This window comes from Armigeres subalbatus, chromosome 1 (genome assembly GCF_024139115.2).
Source record: "Armigeres subalbatus isolate Guangzhou_Male chromosome 1, GZ_Asu_2, whole genome shotgun sequence".
NCBI lineage: Eukaryota > Metazoa > Arthropoda > Insecta > Diptera > Culicidae > Armigeres > Armigeres subalbatus.
The window spans coordinates 84629794-84647834 of record NC_085139.1 but is presented as its reverse complement, the minus strand read 5'-3'; the positions used below and the strand labels follow the sequence as shown (position 1 = coordinate 84647834).

The window sequence follows — 18041 nt, the reverse complement described above, 5'->3', positions numbered from 1 at the left end:
TATGACATGCCAATAAAACTTCAGTTTGGCTGTCATGTATAGTTCATTTTATTATTTCGATTTGTATTTACTTCAACCACTATTCAGTGCATGATACATTAATTAATCTTCTTCAACGATGTTATGGTGTTTATTCATATATTTGCAAAACTTGGATGCAATGGCTCTGATCAGTTGTACCAAGCAACTTCCCCCACAACTTTTGACGAACAATTTAGTTTGCAATATTGCATCCAGCGTTTGAGTAGCCTATATAGCCTTTTTCTCACTTTGGATTTGTTATTATTGTATTGAGACTCAAATAAAAAATGCGTTCTACAACGGCAGACGAATGTGGTATGATTAAGAAATTGAAAACAAAATTTCGAAGTAGCGGGAAAGCTAACTTTCCTTTGGCTCTACGTACATTAAGGAGCTTGTTCAAACATTCTTCAATGCTCAGCAATGCATTGACCGTCAAGTCCTTACAAATGACTTTCATTTTCAACTCACGGAATTCGTTTTCTAGTCCCTGCCTGTCCTTTTCCGCCTAAAAGGTATGGAACTCCTTCAAAACTTGACTCAAGTGTTGAAGATTTTCCAATTCAATGGATTCATCATTGCAGACATCTTCAAAGTGGAATCGTTGAAATTGAAACGCTTCCTAACTTGCTTGACTAGTTCGATGTAGAAATTGCTGCAAATATCTCTGAAAGTATTCTTTCGAGGATCATCCATTATCCCTGATACAATTGTTTCTCAATGTAGTCTTTATGCTTTGGTAAGATGTTAAGGAACTCAAGTATAGGCTTGGTCATTGGATCATTCAAATGCGTCAAGATTCTGTTAGCTGTTGGATTTTTGTCGCAGTTGTACTGGAACGAGAAAAATAGTCTCAACTCTGGCAACCGCTCTAGATTTCGGTTGACCACTGCTTCGAGGGACAACTATCTTGTTTGAAAAGTGTGCAGCATCTTCAATGGCTGCAGCTCTAGAATTTCCTGGATGGTACTAAATTCGGCAACTCGCTTGGGGCTGTGAGACAAATAGCTGTATATATCCCTCAGTAACTGTTTTACGTACGGTGGCAACGCTTCGCAAGCATAGCTTGCACATAGCGCTAAGGAATGGCATGTACATTTGACAACAATCAAATCGGGGCAATCGTCTTTCAAAAGCTTCATAACGGAATTATGGGAACCTATCATCGAAAGCGAAACCCTCAAGTCGTATTTTGTAGTCGATCCCATCCCCCATCAAACTCATCGATAATAGCGTTGTATATGGACCGGTGGTCACAAACCTTCAACTCCACCATTTTTGTAGAACGTGTCACATACCTGATATTTAATATGTTCAATTTGTTGTAAATTTTCACGTATGTGTGAATATAAATATACAAAGAATACGACATACCTGAAATTTGTCCGCATTTGTGTCATCCATAAGCCTCACCGCCATCGCAAGAGTCTTCGACGTACTGATATCCGTCGACTCGTCAGTCATCAGTGAAAAATTCTGCGACTGCACCTTCTGCACTGGTTCCTCATTAGAGTTTCCAACCCGGGACAAAAAATCCCGGGATTTAGGAAAATTCGGGATTTCCCGATTCCCGGGATATTATTTTTGAAATCCCGAAAATCCCGGGATACCCGGGACAAAAAATACTATTTCATTTCCGGTTCACAAACAGTGTAATTTTTCTACTTACAAAAGTTATTTGTTTTGAACGCGAAACTCAACTTAGAACTCATATCATATTTTTATACCTCCCATCAGACATGATTTTTTTTCCTAGTTAGTTTATTTGGTAGGCTCAGGCATGTATACGGAGCCAAGGTTCTTTGTGATGCACAATCGATATCGTCTTATTATTAAATTAGTAAAAGAGGAACAGACATGAAAATATCGGAGATAGTTAGTAGAACACCTTCACACAAAATATTAGATTCCCCTATACCACTGAATGATACTTTTTCTAGCAGCAACAGCTCTCTATTAATTAAACGACAAGTATCTACAGTACAAGATCAGCTACATCTATTTGGCGACTGCTTCCTAGCCATCTCCCATCTACAGCGAGATTGTGTTGTTGTGTACACTAGCTGCTATTCGCCTTGCTAATCTCCTCGCGCCGCCCAACATTGAGTCAGTCTTCCTGAGCTTCTTGCCTCCAAAACAATTCTTGATCCAATTCATGTCCTTCCAACCGACGTTCGTGCAACAAACTTTCCAGCACATACGCAAGTACAACTGGTCCGACCCCGATGCTCTGCCTATTTTTTTTGTGTATCGCTTTAATCAAAATCTACTCAAGTCAACAAGCTGTAATCAATTTGTCCAATTCTCGGCTTTTGTCAAAATTATATACCAACTTTAATCACGTAATCTATTAACCCCATTATCGTTAAACTATCGAGTTAACTTACATTAAATTATCGAACTCCGATAATAATTGAGTTGATTCATCTTTAACCCAGAAAGCGATTACGCTGAACATAATTAACTTTATCGGCGATAACGATAAATTAACGATTAACATCAAGATTAGGAAGCGATCAGTTCAAGATTAGGAAGAGCTGCAACTCTTGGCAAAAGTATCAATTAGTACTCTGCCATGGGTTGGAGGATACTCTAGTATTGTGTTTTCTTTGTGATGGGGTTCTCATATCTCCAATAGGTTATGGGTCCAGTACGATTCTACTGCGCATCTTCCATCTTTCGTCACTAGGGTATTGAATGCAAACCCAGCAACTGTCTAAACCCAATGGATACCGTCGTCAGGGATGACAATGGGTCAAATGGGGGTGAGAATGGGTCACTGTTTCAAGTACTCAGAATGCTTGTAGAATAGATTGAATGTATCTGAAGGCAAGAAGACTAAAATATAAGAGACCTTCTTGAACGATTTTGCTCTACGACCTCCAGACTGCCGATGAGAGCGATGACCCATTCTCACCCCCCAGACCCATTGGCCACCCCCGCTGGCGGTATTCAAAACAATGCAAACAGACAAGCCGACTTCCACCGCCAGCGAACCCTTCTTCTCGGACTAGGCGATCATATATTCCAAAAGGGCACTCTACCTTTCGAGAAAAACGTGAATATTATTTGCTTCTTAAAGTCGTTTTTTTCGAAAGAATCGATTCAAATCAGAATTGAATTGAGTTCCAATTTGAAATCTGTATTATCTGGCCTTCCTAAAATATGAATTTTACCCCTGAACATTGAATAAAATCGTTTTAAATAAAAAAAATGTTCTAAGGAAACATCGAAAAATCCCGGGATCCCGGGATTTCCCGGGATATACGAACAAGTTTATCCCGAATCCCGGGACAACGAAAATGGCCGGGAAATGGAGACTCTATTCCTCATGTTGCGATTTGGCCAACACATCATCAACAACTGCCCAGACTTAAATCCTTCCCAACTTCAGCTTAGAAAAAACGGCCGACTCAGGATCGATCGTTCTGAGAACTGTCACCAGCCTATCGACCGCTGAAAACGAAATGTTGTTCTCCACTGCCCAACAACTCTGAGTATCCATATTTTTCAAAAATTTCTTTCTTTTCTGCCAAAATTTTGGTCACCGCTTCCTGATGTCGCTTCGTTTGAAGGTGGGTTGATAAATTAGATTTTCCACCACGAAAGATGTTTAGCTTATCCAAGCATATTTTGCACCAAGCAAAAAACGGATCATTTTCATATCTGGAGAAACACGAATAATCGTCGGTCGTCCACTCCTCTTTGAACTTTTGCAATGCCTGTTTCTTCACTTCTTTTTCAGTTTTCTTCCGTTTCCATGATGATGAAGACGAAGGATCGATTAGGACAGATTCTGCATCCGAAGGGATGGACTCCGCCACCGGTGGATCATCAGAAACAATCGGCGTTCCTTCAGGCTCTTCATGCAAAATAATCGAATACCAATACAATGCTACCGAACCGGAAACATATTGTTATATGCATACTTACTTTTACTCGATCTGCAAAAATATACTCTAGTGTTCGTTTGCAGCCATTTTCAAAATCGCAATTCGTTCAGCAGGAAAAACGCGCACGAAATCAATATTTTTAAAACTTTGTCGATTTTGTTCGAATTTTAATCGGAGGAACCGAAATAAAAGAAATGCGAAACAAAACTGACCGAACAAATCCAAGCTCCTTCGTACAGGTCTTCCGGTAGTCGTTCCACTCATTGAGATCAAAGCTGCCGATTCCTCTGTGATTCAAAGATAATCAACTTTCCTTATGACCGGGAAAGGTCGTTTGGCCGAAATCCATTTGGGTCATCAGGCTGAAAGGGTCGTTTGGCCGAAAGGGTCATTTGGCCAAAAGGGTCGTTTGGCCGAAAGGGTCATTTGGTCGAGAGGGTCGTTTGGCCGAAAGGATCATTTGACCAAAAGGGTCGTTTGGCCGAAAGGGTCATTTGGTCGAAAGGGTCGTTTGGCCGAAAGGGTCATTTGGCTGAAAGGGTCATTTGCCGAATAAGAAATTTGGTCATGGCCGAATAAGAAATTTGGTCTAATAAGACATTTGACCGAATAGGTCATTTGGTCGAATAGGTCTTTCGAAAAATGAGAAATTAGGAGTAAGAAGAGAGACGTCTTCTCACTATTCACTTGGCGCTTCTCACTTTTTACAGCGAGAAGTGAGTAGTGCGAAGTGGGTTGTGAGACGTCTCACTATTCATTTCGCGCTTTTCAACTTCTTACTTTGAGAAGAGAAAAAATGAAGAGTGAGTAGTGAAACGTCTCTTCTCTCGTTCTTGATTTTTCACTTTTCAAATAACCTATTCGGCCAAACGACCCTTTCGGCAAAATGAAGCTTTCGGCCAAATGACCCTTTCGGCCAAATGACGCATTCGGCCTAATGATTTGTACGGCCTTGTAGCATTCGGCCAAATGGCTTCCGGCCAAATGACCCTTCCCCCTTATGAATAGCCATTGTCATCGATTGCGAGAAAGTAAAATCTGAAGAAGGCCGCTTTTTCACGTTACGTAGATACACAGCTTCTGCAAGAACTTTTATTCTTCACTCTTCACTGTGTTCCATGACAAACTAATGCTACTGGAGGAGACTTTTTCCTTAGGGCACACGATGCCGACAATATGCATTCCTTAACAAGTTCTCAATGCTCTCAGTTCTAGAAGGGTTTCACTTGTTTGCCAAAATCTTATTATAATAGCAAAACTGGCCCGTGTTGCATTTTCCGGCTTCGTGTTTGTCAGAGTGAAGAGATCTTGTTGCTTCGATAATCCACTGTTCTACCAATAATTCGATTTAATAATGGAAATTAAAATTAAGGGCAACCCTCATGGAATCCAATACTAAATGTATTCGCGTTTTCAAGGGCACTCCACTAAATACGGAAGCAACGCAAAGGTGTATTTTTTATTATTAGGGGAACGGTTCGGCAGTTCATCCCATTTCCATCCTATCAAAAACAAAGCAATGGAAAGGAGATTGATTTGTTTCTTATTTTTATGATTTTTTTCAGCAGTTAGCACGCATGTTAGCACAAAGAAGCGACAAGATTGGTGCTGTATTTCTTTGTTTTGGGATGATATGAATATATGTCCAGTGAGATGAAAAACGGTACAGTTCCCCTAAATAAATTTTCAGCTTTGCTGCGTCGCAGTATGCGTGAAACAATCAAAATGACGAACAAACTAAGCAAAAAGATTTTGTTCAAGATAACAGTGCAATGCTCCACATCAACCTTTCGTGTCTTGGGGTCACTCAATGCAACCATTTTAAATTATGCATCATAAGGTAAATGCTCCCATATTAATAACAGCCTTTATATTAATCACAACCTTCAATAAATGTAATTGAAAATCGATTATATTACAATATTTTACATCGAAGGTACACAAAAATAAATGGACCACATGCTTCAATGTTTGGAAAATTATTTAAAATTCGGTTTAAGTTATATTTTAGTTCACAAGACTCGAATTATGAGGAACAAAATTAATATTTTCATTTTCCTATGTCTGAGCTGTTGGTTTGATGCATTGCTCCATTGTTACTAGCAGATACACCTGTTTCCACGACGTTGTTTTCCACTTAATATCAAGCTAACACAAATGTTTCCTTTTGAAATTCACTTCACAATACACAATACACAGATTTTAACTATAAATATATAATTATATTTCAAAAAACGAACGCGATTTTCTATAGTTTGATTTAGGTTTATTTCTAACTACGTCTCAATTATCCTTGTCCGTATTCCAAGCTGTTTACATGGCTACGTTATTTATTCAGGGAATACAGTCAAACCTCTATGAGACGATGTTCTATGACTCGATATCGACTCATGGAAGCAAATTATTCCATATTAAAAAAAAAATGTCTGGGTTACTGTGACAAAACAGCTTTTCAAGGACTTTATATTCCACATCTCGGTGTTTCCATTAGTCGAAGGTCCCTTAAATATCGACTCATGAAAGATTGACTGTAGTACAGTAACAAACCGAGACCGAGTAGAATGTGACCAATTCTAGACTAACATTTGAAAAGGACGTAACAGCCAAAGTTTATTCCTTCTAATCCTTCATTTACGTATATAGCTATATATGTGGACGAAGAATCAGAAGGAATAAATTTTGGTTGTTACGCCCTTTTCAAATATTGGTCTTGAATTAAAGTACCGACTTCGTGCTGTCGGAGTCCTATTAAACTGGCTGCTTCACCTGGAATTTCTGAATCCACTGCCTCACTCGACCGGTCTCCTGTTGAAGTGAGAAATTGGACGCGGATCATCGATTTCCGGAAAGCTTTTGCCATATAGAAATTCCCTGTTGGAGTAAAACAAATTCACCGCCGATGATTATCTCACCAAGGCAGTAGCAAGCAATGTCTCTTGTCGGCCTTGTGAGCAAGGACGTAGGATTGCTAGCATGCGGGTCTGCAAGGCCATTAAGAATAAAAAAAAATGAATAACCCAAGGAGAAAGTTTAAAAAATATTATACTAGAAGTAGTCTCAAAACTACGACAGGATGCTCTAAGTAACATGATAATCATTGTGCTCATTTATCGGTATACTAATAATTATGTTGCTTGTTTGACTTATCAAAATAGGAAAACATATTAAAAATGTAAAATACACACACAAATTATTACTACAAATTGTCATTACAAATTATTAAAAATGGGACTCTATTATATAGCTTTTCCATACATTTTATTGAATATTTCTTGATTACATTAATATTTCATCTAATTGATTGTTTTTTTTCTTTTCATTACAGGTAACATTTTCCCCTCAATTGTTAGGTATGAACATTCATAAATGTTAGTTTTGTTCAGTGTATAGTTTTAAATTTTCTTGTAGTTTGGAGCGATCCTGATGTAATCACGTTTCGTTGTTTCATTTATGTAAAGAACTTCAAGTCCTACTGTTGTGACCTCAAGTTCCAATAGCAAATTTGGCGAATCAATTGAACAAACGAAAATCACCGCTAAGCCGCACAATAATTTCATTATTAAGCCTATGCAAAGTGAATTTATGTTCAATGCCCATAATCACCAATATTCCCTGCCATCATGACCATTTTCCCTCCGAAATGTTTCCGAAACGACATCATAACCTGAAAATCCTCCGTAAAGCCATTCGCGGAAAATTTACTTTTCACTTAGCGAAGCGCTCCTTCCCTACTCGCACCCATCTCAGCCATCGGTTTTTGTTTAGCAATAGCTTTAAAAATCCCACCGATCAACGTTCTCCGCCCATTCATCGACCGCGCGGGAGGAAAGCTAACAACTTCCCTTGTTCCACACTCAGCACATTTTCCGGTGTTTAACCCCCTCCTCTTTTTATTCCATTTTTTTTTTCGCCAGAGCACCCAACGACCGTATCCGTACGGTGCCTGGCGCTCGAGCCGCCACTGGCGGGTGGTGCTTATTCGTGTTTTCCCAATTTAATTCCATCAAATCCAGAGATCTCAGCCCAGCCAAGCCGCCAAATTGGCAAACAAATTTTCATTTACATGGACTTTTCCGAATGGCCCCCGACCGTTCTGCCCCATCCAGGGCGACCCCGCAGGAGGTGAAAAACGTGCCTACCTCTACGGAGGTTACGTGCCGGAGAAAGGTTCGTTCGTTCCTTGCGTTGAGGCTGCCTGATCGTTCGTTGGCTGGTTGGGAGCCATTCAGTTTCAGTGCAAAAGCATGCGGAGAAACATAATTTGTGTAATTAGAAGACATGGAAGTGTTGGTACCTGTTGTGTGCGGAGAAAATGCCAATCTGAAATAAGGGTCACTGTTAGAAACAGAACGAAATGAGGGAGAAGAATGGTCCAAAATGCATCCGTGCAGTCAAAAGGATTGTCATGGTCTTGCGAACTAGGATCATCATCCCGCGTTTTCAGTGTTTAACTGGTTGTCTTGAAAATTTTCTTTTCTCTTTCGTTCTACATAGACGGCGAAAATTATTATTCTTGTTTGTATCTGAATTTGATTTGCTATTCGAGTTCATATATAGTATATACACATCGAACAAGCTTGAGGATTTTATTTTGACTACCCTCCCCAAACAAACCGGGCCAGTCAGAATTACAGAGTTTCATTTAGAGGATATATAACAATTGTACATATGATGGTTGATTACGAACATTTTCCACTTTTTCGTAAATTAGTTATTTATTTATTTGATGTTGAATTCAATGTTCGCAAATGAAGCCTCGTTTAAAATTAAAGGTATGATGCTGCTTCCTTTAAACCTTGCTCACATAATTCGCTCACATGGATTTATTTTGCTTGATCTGCTTTCCTTGCACTCAGCGTCTATTTGTTTTACTCGAATCCGAAGCGTATACTTTTTTTTAGGTTATTTTCAAGTATTTTTAGAAAAACATATCCCCATCCATCAAAGAGTTTCTTTATATCCTCGCACTACATTGCACTTAAATTAAGATTTGCAAGTAACGGTTTAGTATATGAGTGTACACACAACCGGTGATTGTTGGATTTTCTAACAATTCTATATAAGAACTATATAAGAACCAAAACCATTATAAGAACTGGGTATATGGGAAAATGCTAGATTTTTATACAAATACTGTTTGAGACCTTACAATTTTGCAAGCTTTTCTTACAATATTTGTAATGTCTCATACAATATTTGTATTAGCTTAATTTTTTTGTAAAAGAATCTAACAATTTCGCATAGGCTCAGTTCTTATACAAGTTTTAGTAGGTTCTTATACAGAATTGTTAGAAAATTTAACAGTCGCTGGTTGGGTGTAGCAATGCCACTAATTCCATCTTTCTGATTCGATATTTTTGTGCTAACCAAAAATCGCTTTTGAAATTAGAAGCCTGACCGAGGTACAAACGTTCAAAGGTTATGCCACAATAAACGTAAAAATGTTATCCCTAAGTGAAACACCGCCCAATTTACACATAACTAATTGACACATTGGTGCGAAATTTATCTTTTATTACTGCTGTCTTTAATCCATTCAGAGTGGCGCATTGGACCGCTCACGAATATTAATTATGTGCGACAAATTAACACATGTGGGCTCCATACTACTTAACTGAACCACCATACGGCACAGTGGAATCAGTTCACACCAAAATGTGGTTGAATTGAAATGGAAAATTTGCGATAATCCCTGCTTCGCGTACTATAGTCTATAGTGCTGTGACTGTTTCGTAGTTTTAAACATTGGATGTAGCTGTTTTGCGGGGCTCAAAAGTAATTTTGACTAAAAAGTTACAATGATGGGTTGGAACCCGACCAGTATGAAAACCATCTATTCCTGTTTCTGTTTTTGAAATTTTTCAAATAAGAAAAAATACAAACAAAACACGGATACATCCAACCCCGTTCCGGCAGGCGCCACTGTGCGACGACAGAGCTTGTCGTTGAATGAAAAATAAAGTGACAACACAACGGTTCCTCGAAGCTTTATGCTAATCTCGAGTTCGACCACTCACTAATCCTGTCGTACGCAGATTATGACGCTTATGGCCCCGGGTGCCGAAAAACGGGTTGTAATATGCCGTCGTCGATGACGGTGAGATGTTGCTGCAGGCAGTATGGCACTTCCGCTCAACACCGCGTCAATGCCTGTAATTGGTTTTGAAGTGCACACGCATAAATTGGCATCTAGTTCAGTTACATATTAATTTGACTCGTGATTGATGGTATAATCCCCTTCAGTATTCCACGTACTGGGTGATGGTTTTATTTGGAACCGAATCGTATTTAATCTCAATTCATATGTGTCGGCTTGAAGTTGCTTAAAGTGCGATAAAGTTAATTTTTAATTTCATAAAACTCGCTGAAATAAAGTTACACAATGTTTTTAAGAGAAATGCAATTTGAGCGCCAATTGGTTTTTTATGTAATTTATCATAAGTATACACTTCACGATGGTTTCAGTTGATGCGTCATGCTTTTAATACCCTCTTGAATGCAGCTTATCCAAAGATTTCGCTTAAAAAACTATTAAAAACAATTTTCCTCAGTGGTGCAACTGTACCAATACTACCAAGTCTCATAAGAAATCGATGGATAGCACCACTATGGGAACCAACATAATTTTTTACCACCACTTAAGGAACAGTGTACCCATTAGTGGTGCAAGTAATATTTGGTAATTAAATAACATCAATTTCATTTTTGTAAGCAAACTAGTCGACCCGGCAGACGTTGTCCTGCGTAGTAGGCGAAAATGCGCGTTGAGAAGAGCCTATGCGAAATTTCCATACAAATCTTCATTTTAGTACTACATGATTTACTCAACTTAACTAATGATTTTCCACAGAAGAAATATCATATAAACCCGTCGGAAACTATAACGAATGTTTCTGCTGAAGAAATGAAAAAAATCCATCCAGCCGTTTTCGAGTTATGCGGATACGAACACAGACCATTTCATTTTTATATATAAGAAGAAGAAGATTAGTTTATCTATCGACTAAGGTATTGAAGGTGTAAATTTTGCATAATTATCGATTAAAAAAATGTTCCACCTACTAATACTTTCACTATTGGTGCCGTTACCCTACTAGAAATTTTATTAACTTCAAACACAATTTTTCAATGGTAAGTGTAGAAAGTGTTGTATGGTATTTTCCCGATTCTCAAATTACCCTAGCGTCCTTAAAATGGGACAAAGCTTTAAAGTCTCAGCGTCCTGTATATAGAACAGTACTTGTAATAATGATTTAACGGGTTCGACACAATTTTTCGAGATACGGTTTCCAACCTCACTGATGGAAGCAGCGAATTCTCTTCTTTCAGTACATGGTGCTGGTTTGCTTTGGTGGCACAAAATTAGCCCACCAGCTACGGGAGAATTTTTTGCTTGCAAAAGCAATTTCACCCTGTTGAAATGCTGGTGCCGAATCATTTATCATTACAATAGTTATACTGTCATTTCAAGCATAAGATTCCCATATCTGCATGAGTTTGTGTCTATAGGCCAGTACTACGCAGTTTAGGTGATCTAAAAACTTCTGATCCACCAGCATAACGATAGACTTCTCACCTGTGACCTCTAACGAAACAGCCCCATTCTGGTCCACGGAAACCAGCGTAACGACGAACGTAGCACGTATGGCTTCAAGTGGAGTAGCCTTATTGTATTATACGGAATTGCGTTGGGTAGTTGGAAAATAGTTAGAAAATAATTGAACGTGAGGTAAAATGAGCAATATTTCAGCTCTTTAGTCGTTCGGTTGGCAAAAATAACTCCACTCGATTCCCTGGAAAATTCTTGATCAGACTAGTAATGTGAATAACCGAAAGTAAGCATTTTGAGGAATATGGAACGTGGGGTACAATCAGCAAGATCTCAATTCCCCACATCGTGCAAAAGACAGAGCTCACACACAGATACAGGGTTATGCAAAATTATTGAGATAGGCAAAATTTGGCCCAAATTCAAATTCTTATAAATTTTGAAAAATTGATGAAATTGGACAAAAGCATTCGACGGAAAATTTAGTCAAGATTTAGGAACATGCATGGTCACGAATACTGGCCACCGGACACCGGAGATGTTCCGGATTTTCGGAGGCCATGTCAAAAACACTGTCGCTCGTATTTCTGTGCGGTTTGAAGTTACATCGATGAACACTATTTTCCTAGAAACTAAATCTTATTGAAAATTGAATGCGGGTGGTTGCTTGATCCGTTGAAAAACATCCGAGATATGGCCATTTCAGTAAACCTGTTTCCGGATATTATGGTCAATTATGTATATCCTTCCAATCACGTATGTATTTTCCGGTACCATATCAATATGGGTATCAAACTTCAAGATTTTTCATGGAGATGCTTCAGGAAGCATATTCAGGACGATCAGTTGCCCTGACCACTCTGTAGTAGGTTCCAGGTGCCCCGGGGGGAATTGCCAATTCGAAAAACGTTCAGAACTCTACCAATATGGGCATCAAACTTCAAGATTTTTCATGAAGATGCTTCAGGAAGCATATTCAGGACGATCTGTTACTCTGACCACTCTGTAGTAGGCTCCAGGTGCCTCGGGGGAAGTGGCCAATTTGAAAAACGTTCAGAACCACATCAATATGGGCATCAAACTTCAAGATTTTTTGAGAGAATACTTCTAAATGCATTTTAAAACCAGCAGCTGCCATGACCACTCTGTAGTAGGTTTCAGGTGCCCCGGGGAAGTGGCAAATGTCTAGAACCATACCAACATGGGTATCAAACTTCAAGATTTTTAAAAGTTGATATTTTCAAAGCATTTTAGAACTAGCAGCTGCCATGACCGCCCTGTAGTAGGTTCCAGGTGTCCTAAGGACAGTGGCCAATTTGCAAAATGTTCGAAACCATATCAAAATGTGTATCAAAGTTCAAGACCACGAATTACATAACAAATAGGAGCATTTGGGTAAAACAAGGTCTTGAAGCTTCGTGCAGTGATTTTTACCACCTCTGCACGATTCCCCTGGAAGTTTTACGATTTGTGTCATAATTTCAGCGCAATTCAACCATACCGTACCAAGATATTTAATTTATTCGCGTTATGGACATTTTTTTTCCTATTGTGGAATTGACTTGCGGAAGGTTCCTAGGTTGGACCTGAGGTTCGCTGCTCTCACCCCTGTTGACTACGGGTCAACTAGAGAGCAGGTACTAGGAAAGGTTTCTGGGAATTTAATCTGTTTATTTTGACAGGATTACAATCTTCCTGTGAAAGATATTGTAAATTACGGTACATTACAACGTTAAGGCGATCTAAATAAGTATCTGTAACTCACGTTTAGTATTCCTTATTCCTAACTTCTCCTGCTTTGTAGGTTACATACAGACCTTACCTATCCCCATCAGATATTTCTTTAAGCTGGAAGGCAATTAAACTTGCTCCGCTAACTTTCTATCAAATCTAGGAAGTTCAAATTAACTATATCGATATGATTTTGAATATTACTTTTAAACAGGTTTCTACAGCCAACCGGCGATTTTTAGATTTTCCAACAATTCTGTATAAGAATCTACCAAAACCTGTATAAGAACTGGGCATATGTCGCACTTGTATAAGTACACCTTAGAGAAACAAACAGAAAATTATTAGTTTTTTTTAACCAATTAAATTTGTAACACTAAAATTATGTTGGTTTAGCGACAATATAATCTAGAAAATCTGCACAACTGAATAACGTTAGAAAAAATCTTCCAATAGCTCTCATTCGATTCTGCCAATCATGCTTTTGATAACTTGATGAATACATCTACCTATCTGTTGCCAGCTCAATCCATCCGAGAGCACGTTACGAAACTTTGGCGTTTCCTACGTTTTAATATTATCCATTTATTGAACGCGTAAATATTTCACTCTTATACTATCGACAGACATATGATTTCTGTACAGTGATACACGTACCATGTTGTACGCGTACAGCAGCAGGATGACACACATATTTTTTTTACCATTCGCTGCGTTACTATAGTATTATTTGCGTTACATATAGACTTTTTTTAAACAAAATAATAAAAAAAATATTTTCCATTTTTACATAACCTGTATACATATTATTAAAATGTAAATACATACTTTATTAAAATCCGGCCTTTTGCTGATTATTTTAAACATTTTTATTGTTGTTCAAAACACACTTGGTGAATTTTCGATTGATGTAAAGAAACACTACTATCTGCAAAATTGCTAAAAAGTAAATTTGTCGTTATCAAAATTATTACATTACAATATGTACAGCTTTTTTGATTATTGGGATTGACAAAAAACGTAAAAACCCTATTTACGCCAAAAAAAATAACTATTAAAAACTGTTCCCCCTCCAACCGTGGAAACTCTTCGATATGCAAATTTTTCTGGCATTGTCCGTTGTCTTACAAAATATGTAAGTATTTATTATTATATTCTTTATTATCGTGATTTTAAAAAAATGTAAGTGTTCAGTCTGAACCAGAGGAGCGACATCCAATTTTTTTACTATGGATTTTAACAGGTTTGCCTGTTCGTTCTTTTTTGGGTGATAAATTTATCCCCCAGTGTCAAATTACCCCAATACTGATTTATTTTGCAATAGTATGTGCGTGAATTTTAAATGTTTACGTTTTTACAGGAGAATATAATGCAAAACGCCCATACCACTCAATAATGCAACATGATACAATCATGAGAAAATAGAGAAAAATTTAACAAATTATCAATTAAAACAATTCTACACTTGATTCCATGCTTCAAACTTAAGAATGTTCAACTTATTTGCTCAATTATTTAGAATGATAGTTGCCCAAGGTACTGTCTATGCCTTTGTTCGTTTTATATCATTTTCACCGTCGCAATTGTTTATGTTGCATTCGCAATGCACTCGTATTGGTGATTCAGAAAAGATGTGACAAAGATGGCGTGGCTTGTCATCCCCGTGGTCTGAACAATCACTGTGATTGTTTTCATTCTTCGGATTTTGAAGGCGTTTTCCTAACTTTGTAGATATTTGCTAATATAAGGATACTCGAAAAGGATTTCTCACATTTTCTGATATCCCATTTTCTTAGATTCTAGAGCTTCGATTGGATCATTGCCATGATCTTAACTTTACAGAATATCTTCAGACACGTTTACCTCTGTGAATCATACAAATTCTTAATATTCCCACATTCTTTAAACCCTCCTGGGTAATCAAATACTTAACATTCCTTAGATTCCTGCGTTAATCAGAGTTTGACAAATTATTTCAATTTTCGTTGATTTTTCAGTACATATACGGAAATAGCCTAGATTCTCAAAATTATTTAAACCTCCATTCTCCAAGTTCAGTAGACCCTCTAGAGTGTCCAAGATTTCTTTTTTCTCCTGGTTTTTCGGATGTGGACCATTTTTTAAATACAATTTCTTATGAATTCCATAGCTCATCCAGAATTTACAGATTTATCATGTGGTAATGCAGGACATTCTCCGAGCAATTCGGTTCGAGCAGGCTGAATCAGTGAATCCAGGACTGCAATGTTAAAATTAATAAAAGGATTGATGGAGATATCCGTGCTGTTAAGTATTACTTATTGTAGGCGATGAAATATTCATTTAATTGTTGGGAAATAATTAGTTCAAATATAAATAGAAAATATGTTGACGTTTCCTTTTTATAAGAAATATTTACAAGAAACTAAGAAAAAAGATCAGCGTTCCAGACTTGTCTGAAACTCAGAATTCAAAAAAGCTGATAATAGCAAAAGAAAATTATTTAAGGTCATCAAGTATAACCAGGACAAACAGTTACAATATGCCTACTGAACAAATCATTTAGTAAATTTAGTGATATGATGTGGCATATATATTTGTAATATAAGTAGTTTGAACTAAAATGGAATATACAAATATATCGCCGACGAACACGTTCATTGGTCGTTTTCATATTCCAACAAGAAAAAACTCATTTTTCTTACTATGTTTTAACGTCAGTGATGGGTAGTGACCGCAACCAGATGGCGCCATTGTATGCGTTACTAGCATTGCTTGCATTCAAATTTGCTTTGCGCTGTACCTGAAACGTTGTATACAACGGGCGCAGAGCAGGGTACGTATCAGCGTAGAATCATCATTGCTTGGGTAATACCAACGTGATTCTGGGTGACAGATATATGATTTTATGCTGTACAGTGATTTTCGCATCATATATCTGTCACAAGTATTATACTGTAGGCAGACATACCGTTGTAAATGCGTTGTACGCCTCAAATTGTATGTCTGTCACCATTTACAACCCTAGAACCACGGGAGCAACGCGATACCTGCGTGGTTTCTGTACCATTATCGTACAGCGTTGTATGTCTCTCTCCATCCACAACGATGAAATCGAATGGGAATCATGCGCTCCAACCGTTGTACCCGTACCAACCTCTATGTGCGTTGTACCAGCGTTGTTCTGATTGAATCCCGCATTTTCATAAGAAAAAAAGCTTTCTTTCTCATTTGATTACTCTTGGTTAGATTACAGATACAAATTTCCCAATCAACCACAGATCGTTTATGAAAGGAGAAATTTTATCGCATATACTGCTATTTTATATCACACTCGTATATGACTACTCATAAAGATAGTCAAAATATGATTACTGTCGTAAATAATACTTAGGAATGGAATATATGCGACTATTTTCAAAAAAGTCATAAATCAGTATAAAAAATATCAGTGTAATCGGATTGAATCACAAAAATCGCTTATACATACGCGTGTTGTCATGTTAATCGTATATTCATACGCGATGTACCTATATACTAGGTTGCTTCAGAGCGTTTATCAAAGACCACTACAGTGCACATTTCGATGCAATTAATTTCATTTTTACTTACCTACTCCACTCTATCCGATATTTTTGAATTCTAACTTTCACTTCTACGCTATTATCACTCCCCGACAATGACTAAAACAATCAAAAACATCCGAATGAAACAGCTCGAGAGTAATCAAAGGGACACTACTGGTGTTGACATTTCATTATTGTTTACATGCATGCAGAGTCGTTTGCAATGCTGCATTATCGTTATTATGTATGATAATTATCGGAATAATCAAAATCTGTTTTCATATACGATTCAAGCTACGTTTATACATAGAGCGGCAAGGTATTTAAATCGTATCAATGTAGTATGTATCGTATACTTTATGATTATGATTGTCCAAACTCTACTGCTTTTCAAGAGTTGCTGAGTAGTACATGGGTAAAGCATCTGCCTTCAGATCCAGTGGTCGATTGTTCGAGAGTGTTGTTTATATTTATTTTTTTATTTTTATTCAGCGAATCGTATTAATGTCTTAGAAAACTGGGGAAAGTCGTTATTTAGTATGTATATGGCCTCCACTTTAGTAGGTATATGGCGATTTTGTGCATTATATACGGATTAGTTTGCTTGTATATTATTACTTATATCATTAGCTATACGTATATAAATGTTGACTGGGTTGATTCATTGGATTTTAAAATATACAAGTTTATTTTGAAAATGTTAGAATCGCGTATATATTTATTTATATTTCAAACAATCTGGCATATATGTGTTCATACACATATGTGCTAATGAGGAGATTTGCACTCGTTTCAAAGATAAACGAAAACTAGACAACTTATATACCATATAATAGGTGGAAGATTTTTTATCTATAATCCAAATTAATGACTATGTATATTCAAGTAGAGAAAAAGAAAAACACAAGAAATATGGACGATTTAAATAGCCTGAGTTTTTCTGACTTTCCAGACCATTCCTAAGAAAATCCCATGCATTAAAATATGATGAATCCAAAATATAGAAAGTATCATTGCTAACAGAAATATATTTCCAATTTTTCATTTTCTTTTGTAAAGCGGTCATAGAATCGAGACATATTTTTAACTCAAGCATGTACTATTAGTACTCATGAACACTATTGGAACTCATGAAATTCCTGAATTTTCAAAATAATTCTTTGCATAAGGGAAAATGAAATGGTAAAATAACTGTAACGAGACATAAACAAGATCCCAGTTAATACTCTCAAGCGTCCACAATGGAGGTTGGACTGAAAGTCAATAAAGATTTTGTATAGCCTGATCGTGATTTCGTATAGA

At 37.3% G+C, this 18041-nt stretch overlaps 1 protein-coding gene and 1 pseudogene across 7 annotated transcripts in view; one reads left to right on the top strand and one right to left on the bottom strand.

Annotated features, from left to right (window-relative positions):
- Positions 1-18041, top strand: part of LOC134227655 (uncharacterized protein DDB_G0283357-like) — a 695055-nt gene that overhangs the window by 40505 nt on the left and 636509 nt on the right. The window lies entirely within an intron of this gene.
- Positions 717-3526, bottom strand: LOC134206321 (uncharacterized; annotated as a pseudogene).